Source organism: Euprymna scolopes, chromosome 29 (genome assembly GCF_053919585.1).
Source record: "Euprymna scolopes isolate OS-2025 chromosome 29, ASM5391958v1, whole genome shotgun sequence".
Classification (NCBI taxonomy): domain Eukaryota; kingdom Metazoa; phylum Mollusca; class Cephalopoda; order Sepiida; family Sepiolidae; genus Euprymna; species Euprymna scolopes.
In genome coordinates this window covers 99248420-99267692 of record NC_136510.1, presented here as the reverse complement: position 1 = coordinate 99267692, position 19273 = coordinate 99248420, and the positions used below count along the sequence as shown (strand labels likewise).

The following is a 19273-nucleotide window of genomic DNA, read 5'->3' as shown; positions in this document are numbered from 1 at the left end:
TAATTTACTAGGTCAATTCTTTTGCCAGAATTCTTGAAAACTGGTACCACAGAAGCAGTTTTCCAGCAGGCAGGAAAGCAAGATATATTGGTTATTTGAACATGTGAAACAAATTTGATTTGGTTTTTAGTTGGAACAAATAACTGCTAAGGGGTCAAAATTAAAAAACTTGGCAGGCATAAATCAATTTAATAAGTATTCTCTAAATATGCGCACATATAAATTTATAAGTTTAACTGCATTAACTTTTTGAAGTTTTGATATCCATGTGGCATTATATCATATGGTAGCGAATACTACAGGATAGCTAAAGGTTTTAGTTTCGATTCTAGCTGATGGCACCCAAATCATGTTTTTTTTTTGTTTTTTTTGTAAATCACTATTATATATTGGGCACTGGTGTGTTCCAGATTTTTATAAGCATGGCATTAAAAGAGGCTGGCAAAAATGCATTGAAAATGGTAATGACTATGGAGAAAAATAAATTATGGGGCACAAAAGGTCACTGGTTTTAATGTTACCACTTCCGTCTTCGTTGGTTTTCAATGTTTTAGTCTTTTTTGGATAAAAAATAGGAGGCTTTATTTTTGAAACGACTCTCGAATATTAAATAGAAATAAAGATGTTGGCGATCGTGGTGATGTTTCTCCTAGGATGTAATGTAAGATTTTATTATAACGAATAAATGTGTCTACAATGGCGTTCTAAAGTTACATAAGATGATGGATAACAGTTTAGACAGAATAAAATTATATGTGGCATTTGTTATTGCAAATCTACGATAATTTGGTCCGGAGGGGAATTTCTGCTTTTATTGTGTTAAACTAGATAATCATATATGTGTGTGCTTAATAAACATATATACACGTACATACGCATAAGAGACATATATAAGCTTAATACATAGAAAGTATATACATGTGCATGTTGCTACAAAGATAATAATGATTACAACCTGGATAAGTAGATTTCATTTTGATCAATCCCTACTATTATATAAAAGTGTGTGTGTCCGTGTGTGTGTGTGTGTGTGCGTGTTCCTTCTTCATGGGTTCCTAAACGGCTGGACCTATCTTTTGCAAATTTCACACAAAGGTAATTCACATCTCTGGTAGTGTTCTTAGATATGTTTTATACAGAAATTCATCCGATAATTATCAAGAACCGTAAAAAATCCGATCTTAAAAAGAGTCTTTCTCTTAAAGATAAAAAAGAATTTTACAGGGGGATTATTTTACGTTATGCCGGCCGGGGTTACATAAAATATTCTCCTGTAATATTTATATATATATATATATATATATATATATATATATATATATATATAATAATTATTTTTTTCATCTATAAGAAAAGAAAGACCATGTTTAAAGTCGTCAAGCCCAAATATCAGCTGACGTGATATTGTAAACAAACACAGACGGAATTTAATGAATAACATTATTATTATTATTATTATTATTATTATTATTATTATTATTATTATTATTATTGCGAATTAGTCCACCGCATAAATTATTCCTCGTAATATATAATAATCAATAGAGGATCGATTCTATAATAATAGATACGCAATCTGCACAAATTAAAATATCATGTTTAAGCGTATTGTACAATTGGGCAACGCCGGACGGCGGGATAGTTATTCAATACACAGGAAAAATAAAATATTGAATTAAGATTTATAGCATCAAGATTCTGAAAACATTGTTTTATTATTTTTTTTTTTCAAAGTAAATGTTCTTTGCAAAACAAAATCAAAGAAATTAAACTCTTTTTTTCCTACTTTTTTAATGCATATCAAAAACAATGCGATTTCAAAAGAACTGGTTCTGCACAATGAATAAACCCCTCTTTTTTCTTTTTTTTTTTTTTTTTTTTTTGGTGAGACCATCTTGAAGAAGTTGTCGAACTATTCATGTGTTCAATTTATTGAAAGTAGTTAACCTTTCGCGAATCAATTGAAAAACAAATCTGTTCATTGAAACTCAATTCAACAAGTTCGTGAATGACTAAGCAAATGATTTATATTCGTGGAACTCAAAGCTGCACACAAGTGAAGCAATTATTAAAACGAAAATAAATGGCCGATAAATAAAAAGAAAATATGGACGTACGTGTGCAGCGTTCTGTGCAAAAACATTGCATACATATTCATATATATATTATATATGTGTGTGTGTGTGTGTTTAGAGTTATATGCATGCATGTATAAACGTGTGTGTATGTGTGACAATACATATATGTGTGTGTGTGTTTGTAGTTAAATACATATCGGTGTACAAATATGTCTAAATATATATTTGTACAGTTTAAAACACGCTAAATTTACAAAAATTGTATTTGTCAAGTTATGTACATGCATGCGCACGTTCCAACACTAACAACCACACGCACATATATAACATCCATTAATACACAGATGCATTTGTACAATTATATATATGAGTGTGTATTAGCAGTTATATATATATATATATATATATATATATATATCCGTTTGTATTTGTAGTTATATACATGTGTGTATTAACAAATATAATGTATATGTGTGTGACAATACATATACGTGTGTGTGCATGTATGTGTACTTGTATGCATATCATTGTACAAATATATGTGTGTGTAAATATATGTGTGTGCATATATATTTGTACAGTTTAAGACACAAAATTTACAAAAATTGTATTTGTGAAGTTTTATATACACATATATATATATATATATATACATACGCACGTTAAAGCACTAAAACATATGTGCATGTGTGTGTATGTATATATATATATGTATATATATATATGTATGTATATATATATATATATACATATATATATATATATATATATATATATATATATAGCATATAGATGGAAAGATGTGTTAGTATGTCTGAGAATTTCATCTACATTTTTCGTTTGTTTATATTTTTATATTTGCATGCTTCATTTACACTCACAGGCACACACACACACATATATGTATATATATATATATATATATATATATATATATATATACATATATATATATTAGCTCAACTATGTATATATGTGAAAATGTTTACACTGATACACATTTCAATAAATATAAATATACACTTTTAATTAATGCCTAGGTTTTATGAACTATACAGAACTATACACATCTACACACACACACACACATTATATATATGTACATATATACATTATTACATGATACATATAATTCGAGTGGGAAATATTTTGAAAACTATCTGAAAGCAATCAATTGGCCACATATTGACACAAGCATACATCATTTCCTTTCAGATTGAGAAAAAAATTAATCTCAAAATCTTTCCGCCTCATTGCGCATTGCTTCAACCAGAAACCTTCAGCATGAAGCCATTTATCTGTGGTGAGCATGGACACTTATCCATTTATATGCACGAAGCCTCCTTCCTATTAATTCGCAACAACTTCCGCTTCTTCCTCGCTTCCCGTGCTGCCACCCTCTACTGTCCAGTTACGCATTGGAGATTTCAATGATTAAAACCAGCAATCGAAACAAAATATTTTTTAAAAGTATACATTACATACATACATTACATACATACCATACATACATACCAACTTTATATGAAGATAATAAAATAAAGTCGTAAAATTGAAAATATTAATTATGAGTTTTAAAAGATTGATTGACTATTCGGAATCATAAGGAGATAGTTGTGATTGTCTTCTATCTCTCTAAATATAAAGTTACGTATGCGTGTGTGTGTGTATACGATATATAATATGATCCCTATGTAACAGAGCCGCTGACGCCGATAGCAGCAGCAGCTTCGTTAACATATGCAAATGACCAAGCCGGTTGCACAAATTGAAGCCACAGCAGAGATAAAAGGACAGTGGTGTTCAGATAAGCATGTGTCCGAGACGGGGCCAGTGTTCAGAAAAGCACGTGTTGAAGCAGTGAGTGACGTCACAGCAGAGAAACGAAAAGTCACGCGTGGCCGGAGAAGGAGAAATTAGAGAAGTTTAGACATTAAATAATGCGTTGTTGAAAATACCAGATATAAAGGCTTTTGTAAAAAAAAAAAAAGTGAGTCGAGTTTCTTCTTTTCATCTGCTTTTTTTTTGGTATAAACGTATAGGAATATATATATCATCGCGTATATACAGCATAATCGCGTTGACACACCGGTTCTCATCAGATCACCGAAGTTAAGCAACGTTGAGCCTGGATAGTACCAGACGGGTGACCATTTGGGAATTCTAGGCACTGTATGTGCTCTCCGCTTATCTCGCCATTTGTTTCCAGGCGTCCTGTACACACACTTCACTTGCCACTGGTATTTAACAATGTCGACTCAGGAGAGCTGTGATTGGAGATTGCGCACCTCCTGCCACAAAAATTTCATGCGCAGATACCCCTTCGTGGGTATCCATAATCTGTCAAAGACTGAAGGAGCCCTATATATATGTATATATATGTATATATATATATATATATATATATATATATATATATATATATATGTGTGTGTATATATATATATATATCGTTTAATAAGCTAAGCAGTCTTACTTCAGTTCGAGTAATAAATCTGATATGTTACAATATGTACAAGTAGATAGACGGAGTGGAGTTTAAAGTGTGAGGCGATGTGTCTTTCCACATTTATCCCAGAATGCCTCTCCAAGCTAATATTTATCGTTTAATAAGCCAATCACAATATCGCAGGAAAAAAAACCCGGATGTGCTTATATTCATTACATCACAATATATCACCTTCCCCCTGAGTTAAATTTTCCCATGAAATTTAGCTTAATATCTTCTCTTCTTAGGGTCTAGGGAGAGTCTATTTACCTTTCTTGTCTTTTCTTATTCAAGCCTTACCGTGGTGACCTTTGACCCACTGGCATTTTTGGCCTTTAGTTCAAGAATACATTCATTAAAGAATTCCCACTCATTGGGACAAGAATTTTAAACGAATCATATAGTATTTCCATTGGTATCTCTTCGGTACTTTCCTTGATCTTTGTAGTGTTCCTGGGTCTCAGCTGCTTCCAATGTCTTCTCTCACACTCTGAAATGTTCAAACTACGTGCTAACCAGCAAAATTATAGCTAGTCTATATAAATAGTATTTTGCTAGATGTTTTTTCTCTTATGATAAGAGCCATTCTTTGAAACTCCATGGAATAAAAAAATAATCGTTTTTAATTTGTATCCCTAGTTTCGAATAATAAACGTTGTAAAATATAATTTGCAAAGTTGTAACTTTCTTCCACGTATCGATGTTCTAGCTCCAATATTGAACAGTTCGCCTGCTAAGGATTGTCCAATATAAATATTAATATTTAAACATTTTCCAAAATTATTCATTTTTAAACTTTAATTTCTGAAATATATAAATTCGTATTCCTATTTGTATGTTTGTTCATAATTTGATTAATATACACAAAATGGTCAATTACTTTCCTAATTAATTTTCATACTGAAAACTTACTTGCATAAAACTTATTTCATTTGTTTCTATATATCGTACGATTCTTGCAAAATATACGCTCAAGAGGTAAACTCATTTGCATATTACATTAATGAAAATCGATTTAACTAAATAGCTGTATGTTAGTTACCGTTTATAGCGAGAGAATTGTTTTAAGTGTTCTATTTAAGATTGTTATTTAAAGTTTATTTATATTGATATATTGAATTACTATTATCGACATCGATTTTTTTTTTAGAAATCAGTTTCAAGTTATTTCCCTGGGCGCCACCTGCTCACCAAATCATACCACTGCTTAAAACTAGTTTATCTCCAGCTATGATGAACCAGAAAAGGCGTCACCTGTTGGATCGAATACAACATTTCTCTTGGAAAACTCTTTAAACTGTGGCAAATTACATTTTATACATATTAGAAAGTGCCTTTACGAAAAATAGCCAGTAAAGTGCCTTCTCGAAAAAAAAAAAAAAAAAAAAAGGAAAAAAAAAGAAAGCCAGTGAAAGGAATTCCATTTCTTCCTAACATTTTTGGAAAGTCACTCACGCATTTAAAAAGCTTATTTTGCAATGTCATGACGTCATAAGCACTCGTGACTGTGTGGGCAAAATATGGTGTCCTCTCTTTCGCATTTCACGTTCGAGCCCGGACACCGCGACTCATGTTTTCTCCTTTTTTTCGGTCACACGAGCACTCTCAGTTATTTTGATTGAAAGCAAATGTTTGGATTCATTCATTTTCTATGTTTACAGGGGGGGGGGGTCCAGCGCACGGGCAACAAAAAGTGCTAAATATCCGGAGAATAGCTTCCTCTCTTTGTATTCCTTCCGCCGAAATATCTAGTGGTGAGGGTGACAAGTACGTTTTTGGGGTGGGTGGGGCCGATTACATTTTAATGGTTTTATCCGTTCCTTTATTTTTGAAATTGTTGTGGGGATATCGACGTTGCCCACGATGAAAGTGATCAATATCCTTAGTATAGCAGGTGTGTTCCAAATGGAACTTCATGTCGACCAGGACAACGCCGGGTATCTATGCTATATCTATAATATAAAGCTGAACGTGTGTGTGTGTCTGTGTGTGTGTGCGCACGCGCATCTGGTCACGAATAGGCTCCTATATGGTTGACTATTTTAAAAAAACTGATTACATATAATCATAGATGTATCGAGGATCAGAAATGGGTATGTTTGATCTGGCAGAACGGTGCTTCATAAAAATTGTGGGGTCTGCGTTTGCGCCTGGCCCCCAAAGTATAGAAATAAAAAAATGAAAAAAAAAACGTTTACAAGAGTTTTTGATATAGATGTACATAAGAATACTTTGATACGTATGTTTCAACTTAAATAGGGATGGTATAATAAAATTGTGAGGTCTGCGTTCGCGCCTGTACTCCATGGAAATATGGCACAAACTTTAACAAAGACTTTTCATATCTATTTGCGTAAGTATACTTCGATAATTATGTTTCAGTTTGAAGAAATATGGTATAATAAAATTATTGGGTGTTCGTTCGCGCCTGACCTCCATAAAATGTAAATATGTCACAAAGTTTAACAAGGTTTTTTAAAAGGGGTGAGGGTCCACAATAACACCTTTACTCTAATCTTAATTCACGTTAGCTTTTATTTATTTTTTGAGTTGAATCATATTGTGTCGAATAAATTCACCTCATAAATTCACGTTCTTATTAAAGTGAAAGCAAAAAAAAAAAAGAAGTCGAAACTTTAGACAATTCTCGACACAAATTTTACATAACTGTTTTTTCCCTTCTCCACTTGCACGTAGCACTCTTTTGAAAATAGATAAATAATAAAAAATAAGAACGTTACTTGTTATGTCAAAAGAAAGAAAAAATCATGCTCACGTGATTACATGTCTTTTTAAAAGCATTTACATAACCTTTTTATTTTTATTTATTTATATATCTGTTTAAGCTTTTTTTTTGTTAGTGTACTAGAAGGAATTCAGTTGATTACAACCTTTTCTGCGTGTTCTTTACATTACAATAGTACAACCCTTAATCCGACGGTGCAATACTACACCGTTCAATACTGTAAAACTGAAATGAAGCTGTTCTGCTTGAAAAGGGCGCCATTTTCTTCTTATTCATATTGATTCTTTGCTTTAAAAAACTAAAGTAATTACGTATTTACTTTTTTAATATTCCATTTTGCTGTTTCGAATTATTTTACCAAAGTAAGTTAAGCTTCAATATTTTTTCAGAACTGTTTTTATTTCTTTGTTTTTCGATATTTCGTCGATATTATTTAGTAAGAGTGTTTAGCAGAAAAGCCAACAAACGACTACCCGAAAAAATAAATATACAAGAAATAAATGTTACCATAGTCAATAAAAGTTCACTTCATGTTTTTTTTTGTTTTTAAATAGTTTTTAATGCTCTTTACTTGAAATAATTTCAGCGAACCGAAATTAAAACGAAATTTGAGGTGATAACTACTTAAATGAATTTTTATATAAACTACACATGCCATAATCGAATATTCCTCAAGCACAAAATAACGGAAAACATTAAAATATATTTACAAATATTTCTTACGTTGACGGAATTCTCTTAAATTGTTAACACAGAATACTCAGGTGCCCCTCCTTTAAACTGAAAACGGCGCTCTCCATTTCAAAGTCACTGTCATTTTGATTTTTTTTAACCGGTTCTATAAACTACTTAAAAATAAAAACCAATGAACTTTTCTACCATAAAAGTAACTTTTATTGACTATGGTAACATTTATTTCTTGTATATTTATAATATTATATATATAACATTTTCTCTTTGTAAGGAAACATCATTTTGTTGGTCACTCTTGGCTACGAATGGAAACAAAGTTGACATAAAAAAATATTTTTTCGCGAAAATTATCTTTACTTTTTGCTTAGGGTAAAATTTTTGAATATCAAAACCTATCTCTTTACAACCCTCTCCTTTTCATAACCTATCATACTTTCATCAATCACAGTCCATTTTCTGTTGGCTGTTTTTGAACCCAGTCAACGACGAGTACTTCTGCTAATATATATATAGAAAAGTGAATGTGTCTGTGTATCTGTCTGTGTATCTGTGTGTGTACATTTCCATACGCAATAACTCAGTCAATTTTTAGTCCACAGACTCGAAATTTGATATATAAGGTACTGAGATTCGGGAAAATCGATGTGATCGATTTTCGGCCAGAAATTTTGCGATTAAAAGGTCACAGTTCAACGATTTAACCTTTGAGAATGCTACCAAACTCCTCCGACAATTTTGGGTCTAAACACTTGAAATTTTAAATATAGCTCTTGGACATGGATCTAACTTAATAACTTGACTTGAGCCCAAAACAATAAGTGTTAAGGGGTCATAATAGGGGTCAAAGTTTAAAAAATTGACGGGTTTTTTTTTGTTTTTTGTTTTTTTGCTCAGCATACAGCTACAAACACCTGGGCAACGCCGGGCACTCATTCTTGTCTATATATAAAAGTGAAAGTGTCCGTCTGTGTGTGTATCTGTGTGTCTGTCTGTGTACACATCCCTAGGCAATAACTCTGTTAATTTTAAGTCTACAGACTCGAAATTTGATATACAGGGTACTGAGATTTGGGAAAATCGATATGACCGGTTTTTGCCCAGAAATTTGGCTATTAAGGGGTCAAAGTTCAACGATTTGACCTTTGAGAACTCTACCAAACTCCAATATATAAATGTATGTACGTATGTATGCATATCTGCCATAAACTTTCGGCAGAAGCGACGAACTTTCACAAGATCAGTATCGTTTTGAAGTTCGACCCTTCAAACGACAAATACCGAAAAATTGGCTAAAAACATTAATTTCTTCACCTTCAACTGGGCACTTTTCTACATGGAGGGGTCACTTTTTTCGGTAATATTTTCGAAAGTCATCCTCTCCTTTCGATTGTCTAGCCTTAATTTAAACCTACGTCACTTCCGGTTTGGCGGTGGTCGTAACAGCAAAGACGTCAGGGTTTTTTCACGTTCTTTTCCTCCTTTGCGGTACGTGTTTGAGCCTGCCTTCCTACTACCACTTTTTTTTTTTTTGCTTAACACGCACCTCCAAACACTCGGGCAACGCGGGGCTAAAATGCGTGTGTGTGTGTATATATATATATATATATATATATATATATATATATATATATATATATATATACACTTTTATAAACGTATATTTTTTAAGAACACACATTTTTAACAACTATCCTGTTTGCATTAATGCTAATAATTTTATATTTAATTTTATATAATAAAAACGATGAATAACTATATTTTATTGATGAATTGCAAAATGTCATGCATGAATTTAAATATGAACAAATAAAACATTCTACAAATAAGTAGTATATATATATATATATATATATATATATATATATATATATAATATATTGTATTTCCTTTTACCGAGATATCAAATTGCAATGCACTTTCGATGCATTTTAAAATTCTTAAAGGGACTGCCTTTTATTTGCAAACATCTCTTAAAAGTTTCCAAAGAGATTACTTAAGTTAGGAATTTAAATCAAATATTTACAATTCTTTTGACCGAGACTTAAAAATAACACACATTACATATATATATATATATATATATACATATACATATATATATATATATATATATATATATATATATATATATATATTCCAATTTATATTTTCCCTTTGAATATATATATATATATATATATATATATATATATATATATATATATATATTTAATTTATATTTTCCCTTTGAGGAGCTGTTCGAAAACTGAATCCTATTTTCCAATTAAAATGTCAAAAAGATTAACTCATTTCCAAAACGCCAGCTAAATACTATATATATATATATATATATATATACTAGCCGGACCTGTGGAAATTCTACAGCGGACTCTTTCATATGTAATATATTGATGTTGGCATTCTGCGAGAGTTCAGTGTAATGGAAACGCTCTGATATTATTGTAGCTTTTTTGTTAAAACTGCAAAAGTATTTATCTAAGCTGGCAGCGTAACCTGATCGTAAAATACAAGTCGACCGTGGCTTCAACCTTTGACTTTATTTCCGACCAATTCTTTTCCAGCTGGAGATCTGAACCACACTCAGAGGATCTGAACCGGGCCGTCAGTCCAGCTGAAGGGAGCGGGATGAGAGTCGGTGCCCCTCCAGGCTCCCAACCGCAAACCAGTTGACTTGCTGCAGTTGATTTTAGCCTCCGTGGTCTTTTCGTACTGTGCAAGCGCCTCTGTCACTGCCTCAATATCTCGGGAGCTCAACACAAAGACAGTGATGTCATTGGCAAACGCAGAAACTCTGGCTCTCGATCCGCCAGGCAGAGCGATCCTGCGCAGGACTGGACTTCCCTCCTTCCGCCTCAGCTTGCGAGGTAGCAGCTCCAATGTAAGGACATAAAGCAGGGAAGACAACACACAGCCCTGACGCACGGACCGGAAGATAGTGAAGGATTTTTAATGCTTTACCTGTTCCACTGCCGTCAGTGCACAGTACAGTACAGAGATCAATCTGTGGAAGATGCCAAGAAGCAATGGTCGACCCTATCGAAAGCTTTGGACTAATCTAAATTGATCAGTACGGCTTCCGTGTAATCTTCTATCCCTCCCTCTAAGATCATACGGATCAGGTGTAGGATTTTGCATATGTCCTCCCCCGATTTAAAGGGGAGAGCTTTGATGTCTCTTTTAGTGTGTTGAGAGGGTGATGCTGATTGTCTTCTCTCCACCAGTTCTTCCCGGTTGGGAAGGAGTGGTAGGTGTGCGTGTGCCAGAGTCTGATTTAGGTGCAGTGTGGAGGTGGGTTTCGGTACCGATGCTGATGGTGGGACTGGAACTTGCGGAATGTATGTAAGTATTGATGTTCTAGGGGTGGGTTTTGGTGGTGTATCTGTGTGCATGCACATGGTGGGCAGTGATCACATCGTCACCCTCATTCTTTTTCTCCGTTTTTTTGGGGGGAGCACAAAGAAGCAATGTAACTTGCGGCCTCCTCTTGCTTTCTACCTTCTCCGCGTCAGAGGAGGTTTCAGCCTTTCTCTTTGTCCCCCTGCTTGTTGAGTGTAGGGACGTGTTTTATTCCTCTGTTGCTGTTGCTGGCTGTGTCTCCTGCTGCCACTGCTGAGGTTGCTGCTGCCACTACTACTGCTGTGTCTGCTGCTGCCAATGCTGCTGCTGTGGTTGATGCTGTCACTGCTGCTGCTGTGGTTGCTGCTGCCGCTGCTACTGCTGAGGTTGCTGCTGCTGCTGCATTGTTGTTTCAGCCTCTTCTACATTTGCTGCTGCTGGGGTTGCTGCTGTGGCTGTGGTTGCTGCTTCGCCTTCTGCTGTGTTGGCAGCTGCTGCTGCGGCTGCTTTTGGTTGTCGCTAGCTGGCTGTCGGCTAAATTTGTGGGGCAGTTACTAGCCATGAGTCCCTGTTTCTGGCTTTCCACGATCACCATCATGTTCCATTCGTGGTGTACTAGCACAGCTGGAATTACCTGGAAACCTTCCTTGGTCAATCTCATAGTCACCATGTAGCCTTCCGTTTGGTAACCATTTTGAGATCTTACAGGTCTACTTCTACAAACTGGCTGAGGTAGATGCCTAAGTATTCAACGTTCAGCTCAGAGGGTGTGTTGGATATATGCGGACCCTGGTTCTCCTCTAGCCCTGAACCTCAGTTATATTTTCAATGCTTTTAAATATTAAGCCTTATATTTTAATAAAAAGTTCTGAACTTTTTATGAATTAAGATTATTTTGACCATCTTACTACACATTTGGAAATATTTTTTTGATTTTAGCAGAATATAGTTCTCAAATAAAAAAAATTCAAAAAACAAAAACTATATAATAAACAAATTCAAAAAACAAAATAAACTAAATAATAAAAAACAATTTGTATTTAAAATTTAATTTAGAAACCTCAACTACACCGTTCACATTTCATCAGTCGATTTTGTTCGGTTGTCGTCGGCATAGTTCGGGAATTTAAATTTTACTAGAAAATCGAGGCATTTCCGACTCGAATTGTTTGAGTTTTGAGATGTTCAAGAACCCTGATCTAAGTGGATATGTTCAGTTTGTATTGAACTTTCTGATTTGAAAATAAATTTTCTTCTAAAGAGAATCAAAAATTATAATTTTTATAATACATTATATGAATTAAAATAAACGTTGTTTTGAAACAGATGTAAACAAGAGTTTATCTATGGTGTATGCTCTTCACTAGGTGTGTCAGAAATTTCGTGAAAATAGTGAATAATTCCACCCCATCTTTCCAAGCTTATAACTCCTCGAAAGTGTAATTCAAGCCCTAATTTCTTTTTCAATTAAAGGAGCAAGGACCAAGGTTTCATTAAAAAAAAAACAAAAAAAAAACGTGGGTTTTTTTTTAAAAAAGGTTTTAAACTTCGGACTTTACAGGTAAATTTCTAAAAAACAGTACTTTTTTTGTTTTAAATTTGAATATATTATTTATTGACCTTTTCTCTTCAATTTGTGATATATAAGACTTTGGTACATAAATTAATTATTTACTTTTTAATAGACATTTCAAAATGGGAGGCGTGAATTATTCGACCCCCTGTCTTTCCAAGCTTATAACTCCTCGAAAAATGTAATTCAAGCCCTAATTTTTTTTTTTTTTTCAATTAAAGGAGCAAGGACCAAGGTTCGATTTAAAAAAAAAAAAGAAAAAAAAACAAATAACGTGGTTTAAAAAAAGTTTTAAACTTCATACTTTACAGGTAAAATTCTAAAAAACACTACGTTTTTTTTTTTTTTTTTAAATTCGAATATATTATTTATTGACCTTTTCTCTTCAATTTGTAAGTAAATTAATTATTTACTTTTCGGTGAGTAAATTAATTATTTACTTTTTAATAGACACTTGAAAATGGGGAGGCGTGAATTAAAAAAAAAAAACGTTTGTCTAAAATATTATATTCGGTTTATTGGAAAGAGCATAAAATTTCACATTGACCCTGAAAATATCGTAAAAATAGAATCAATAGAAAAATTTTGATAGATATTTAAAGTTTAAAAATTGAAAAATATTGAGTTCGGAAAATTCATTACTATTTAAAAAAAAATAAATATTTCTATTACTTTTAAAACAACTTTAATAGTTTATTTTGGACGTATAATCCATAAAGAAAATAAACAACCCACTTTTAACAGAGAAATTACGATATTTTTATATTTTATTCGCAGTTTCGTGTTAGGGGTGTCAAAAATTCCTACAAAAATTCTGATACACCTAGCTCTTCACTTGAAACTTTCTCCATATATGTGTGCGTGTGTGCAGTTCCATCTCATAACACAAAATCATTCAATAAAATTTCTTTCACAGTTTAAGTTCATAATTCCAGAACATTTCTCCCTAATAATCCATAATAAAATACTTGAATACCTTGTTTGTCTGAATAGACGATGACACAGCCCTAAATTGATAAATAAAAAATATGTCACAAGAATCTGCATTCTACAATATATATATATATATATATATATATATATATATATATATATATATATATATATAAAAGGCGTATTCCTGTCGATTTGTTTGTTTACAATATACGTAATATATGACAGCAGATTACGTCATCTATGACGCTATAGCAGATGATTCAATCCTGGGCAATGTCGAGTTTCGCTGCTAGTACACATATATGGAAAGAGAGTATGTATACACATAGCATGAGTGTGTTATATATATATATATATATATATATATATATATATATATATATATATATATATATACAAGAAAGAGAGAGAGAGAATCATAAGTATATGTACAAGAAATATTGAAATACGGAATGAAGAATGTTAGTTCCAAACAAACCACAGATTCGCCTCTCTATTCAACGAAGTCGTCCTTAATTTTTCTATTAACTCATCTAACGTTTTGATAAGCAATTCATTTCCTAATGAACAAAGAAACAGGCGCAAAGAATACGCACGCGTTTATCTATACCAAAAGCAAAAAGGAAGACATAAACAATAAAAGACTTTGTTAAAAAAAAAAAAAAAAAAAAGATACTCAAGCCAATTCCGTTAACAGCAATCCGTTTATTCAACACTTAACTCCAAAGCTCTACAAGCTAGCTTTCCCATCGTCTCATTACCTACGTTGTTCTAGCTTGGCTCGATCCATTTCTTAATGGCATGACAATTCTTAATGCTTTGATAATATTCCGCGTGCAGCCCATTCCGCTGCTTTCGTAATGTTTACTTCTTCCCGTCTTTGCTTACTCGCAGAAAAGCCTTTCATTCCATTATACCGAACCTTTCAGGTTTTTTTTCCTTTGTTCTTTATCTTTTGGGTGTTTTGACACGATTCCATTGCTTGTTTCTTCCCGTATTTTCATTTACCATTTGTCTATACGGGATCTCTTTTGCTCGCTCCTGCCGTACAGTTTTAGTAGAAGAGACAAGATTACGGACATAAAACGGAGCCATTCTTAAAATATTGTCTCCATCTGATGTACATTTTAGAAATTCATTCGATGATGAAAAAAAAACGAAACAATAAAAAAAAATAAAACAGAAAATAAAACATAAGGAAATAAGTGAATTGGATAAAACTCTGCAGATGTAAATGCAAATATGTGCGCCAAAATGCATACAAAGATAAATATGCACACGTAGATATACGCGCGTGCACGCGCACACACACGCACGCGCGTGCGCACGAGGTTCCTTCAATAAGTTTCCAGACTTTTTTCGTATAGGCATTTTTATTGATAATACACGCATGAAACTCAAGTCCCTTTCGAAGTAATCTCCTCTGGCTGCAATGCACTTGTACCGTTCCAACAACTTCCTTGAAGGCCCTGTGGAAGTCCTCTTGTGTAAGCGTGTCAATGACCCTCGTCACAGCCTCTTTCATCTCCTCAATTATCTCATAACGACACCCTCTAAGGTTTTCTTGACCTTAAAAATATCCGAAAGTTACAGTTAAGGGGTCATAATAGGGATCAAAGTTAAAAAAAAATGGACCTTTCTTTTTGTTCAGCACACACCTCCAAACACCCGGGCAACGCCGGGCACCCAATCTAGTCTATATATCTATAAAAGTGAACGTGTCTGTGTGCGTGCCTCTCTGTCTGTCTGTGTACATTTCTCTACGCAATAACTCTGTTAATTTTTAGTCTACAGACTCAAAATTTGATATACAGGTTACTGAGATTTAGGAAAATCTAGGGGTCGGTTTTCGGTCAGATATTTGGCTGTTAAGGGGTCAAAGTTCAACGATTTGACCTGTGAGAACTCTACCAAACTCCTCCGTCAATTTTGGGTCTGAACACTTGAAATTTTAGATATAGTTTCCTTGGACATGGATCTAGCTTAATAAATTGATTTGAGCTCAAAACAATAAATGTTAAGGGGTCATAATAGGGGTCAAATTTTAAAAAATTTTACCTCTGCGGTCTCTTCCAAATTACTCAGGCAATTTCTGGTTTAAACATTTGAAATTTTACATGAAGGGTATTCAGAGATAGGGCACGCTTTTTAATCGGTTTTGTCGAAAAATTTTAGTTACCAATATATAAATGTATGTATGTATGTTTGCATGTCTGCCTAAAACTTTCGACAGAGGCGACGAATTTTACCACGATCAATATCGTTTTGAAATTCGACCTTTCAGACGACAAATATCGAAACATTGGCTAAAATCATTAATATCTTCACCTTCAACTTGGCACTTTCTACAGGGGGCGGGTCGGTTTTTTCGCCGATATTTTTGAAAGATATCTTCACCTTCAACTTGCCACTTTTCTACAGCGGGGGGGGGTCGCTTTTTTCACCGATATTTTTTAAAGTCATCCTCTCCTTTCGATTATCTAGCCTTAATTTTAACCTACGTCACTTCCGGTTTGGTGGTGGTCGTAACAATAAAGACGTCAGTCCCCCCCTCCCCCGTTCTTTTCCTCCTTTGCGGTACCGGTTCGAGCATGCCTTCCTACTACCACTTTTTTTTTTTTTTTTTGCTCAACCAACATACATATACAAACACCCGGGCAACGCCGGGCTGAAATGCTAGCATATTAAATTTTAAAGAGTTTACAACAATTTTAAATCTCTGTATAAAAAAAAAATCTGGAAACTTATTGAAGTAACCTTGTGTGTGCACCAAAGCACATACAAAGATAAATATGCATACGTAGATACACATGATGATTGCAACGTCTTCTCAGACGAATGCCACTCCCTCAGACACTTAAAGTCCATGAGCCCTAACATGACTATTTTTTTTTTTTAGTGGTACCGGCGAATTCACACACTCAAGCAGACATGACACTGAAGACGGTCATTGCTATACATACATATACATACATACACGCATACATACACACACATATATCCATAAACATACACACATATATACATACACAATACATAAAACATAAGACATATGCATACACACATGCATACATGCACAAATAGATACGCATATATTCACACACATATGCAAATACAAACGCACATATACATACATATCCACATACAAATACGTACACATATATACATACATACATATACACACAGATACATTTAACTACGTATACATACATATCTATGCATTTATACACAAACATACACATATGCATATATACACATACATATACATACATACACACACAAACATATATATGCATATATACATACAAACACACATATACATACATATATACAAAGATATATATACATATACATGTACATATACAAACATACGTACATATATACGTATATACACACAGGGATACATATAATGATGGTAGGTCAATTATTACATGCTTCCAGCATTTCAAGCCTATACGCGTCACAACTTTTCTATTACTATAGGACTATTTTTTATAGACAAATGCCTGAGGGAGTATCTATACAACGATGATGTTACAGAGATTTAGCTTTGTACGACAGCTAAGTCTCTCTCTCTCGGTTCAAAATGTTGAGATCCAGCAACAAGCAAGAGCAAGATAGCCAGCAACAAGTTAAACTGCAGACCAGCTTAATGCGGGCACTGGTCTTCCGCTTTATGTTTTTTTAAATCAGAGATTTGCTTCTCCTAGAGGGGTTGCCTCCACCACGGCTTACGGGAGCCCTCTTCACCCCACATACACAAGGAAATAAACACATACATGCACACATACATGCATACACACAGAATGCACGCAAACATACATATCCATGTACACACACATGCAAACATACACACAGAGGCACACATTATAAGCATGTACTTACATATACATACACACACATACATATACATGTAAAATACACATGAAGGAGCGTTCCAAAAGTCATATATCCTCAATGATCAGGATGAAGGTGATGGGTACAATTCAATGAGTTTGACATTAAAAAAAAATATACAAAACAAACTAAATATGCATAGAATCAGACGAAAAATCCAAATGAACAGATCAGCGTTTGAAAGGCTGGAGTTTTTTTTGTTTTTTTTTTGTTTTGTTTTGATACAAATACATACATACATACATACATACATACATACATACATACATACATACATACATACATATAAAATTCGAATGTCTAAAAAACATAATCATCTCTGTACAGGAGTTTCCTCCTACAAGTAAATCCTGACCAAATAGGCAAAATATTTTTTTGAAAAAAGGGGTCACCACATATCAAGGGCCAGAGACAACTCGAGGATAAGGGTTAATATGTGCATTGTAGTCATTGGGACAGTAGCGTAGTACTCATTAATAGTGGGAATTTGGTATAATTAACTTATTTAAGAGGCCGGTCCAATAAAAACTTGTTTACATTGAACTTGAAGACAACAATATTGTAGTCAACTGGAAAGTAAACTTGCAGAACAGAGTTCCACACTCAGGCAGTTCTAAGAAAGAAACTTTGTTCATGGAATCCACGTTTAGGTTTAGGCACTGATAGAGAGTGGGGGAAATTTTTGATAGCGGTTTTATCTAAACAATTTTTTTTTTTATGAAAAACTGGCAAGGGAGAACCATAGATTGGAACTCAGTCGAATATTTGCTATAAAAGTAATGATAGACCAAAGAGTATTTGAAGCTCAGATAAGATTTTATTACAAGAGGTAATTACTTATCAAGGCCCAAAGGCCACTGGAGGATAAAGGATAATGAGTGTCAAGTGACAGTGAGATATCGCCATGATCGGTAATGATGGAAATTTGGTAAAATTTGATTATTTAAGAGGACGACTCAGTAAGAGCTTATATACATTGGACTTGAAAACGACCATGTTATAGTCAGTTGTGAAGCAGTTTCGCAGTATTGTGTTTCACAGACGGGCAGTTGTAGGAAAGAAACTTTGCATTCGGTATGACTACACACTAACTCATGCAAGGAATGGTGCATCTTCAAGTTATTTTATTTTTCGCGTCTCTAGGAAGTCAGACAGAAGGCAATGTGTGGGAGAAACTGAGTTCGAACTTGGCACACCCAGAATTTCTATCTGCATCGTTAACCACTTAGACACCGTCAGAAGTTTTATGTTGCAAACTGACCGTAAGCCGTTGCTTTCGATCTTCAGATCCAACAAAGTTTACCAACATATGTTTTTCTGACCTTCGTTTCTGTATAGATATTATGTTCTTATATTGTTTTTCTTTTTTCTTTATAAGCGAGCACTTTGCAGGGATTTTCTCCCACAAACCTCTCACACGCGCACACACACACACATATATATATTTATACGAAAATGCATCTAAATTGTAATACATATATGTGTGTGTGCGCGCGCGCGCGAAAATGCATTTAAATTTATATATT

General features: G+C 33.8%; 1 protein-coding gene and 1 pseudogene across 1 annotated transcript in view; one reads left to right on the top strand and one right to left on the bottom strand.

The window, feature by feature from the left end:
- LOC145252797 (osmotic avoidance abnormal protein 3-like) overlaps window positions 1–19273 on the bottom strand; it is a 2582558-nt gene that overhangs the window by 2226211 nt on the left and 337074 nt on the right. The window lies entirely within an intron of this gene.
- On the top strand, window positions 4141–4257 carry LOC145252882 (5S ribosomal RNA; annotated as a pseudogene).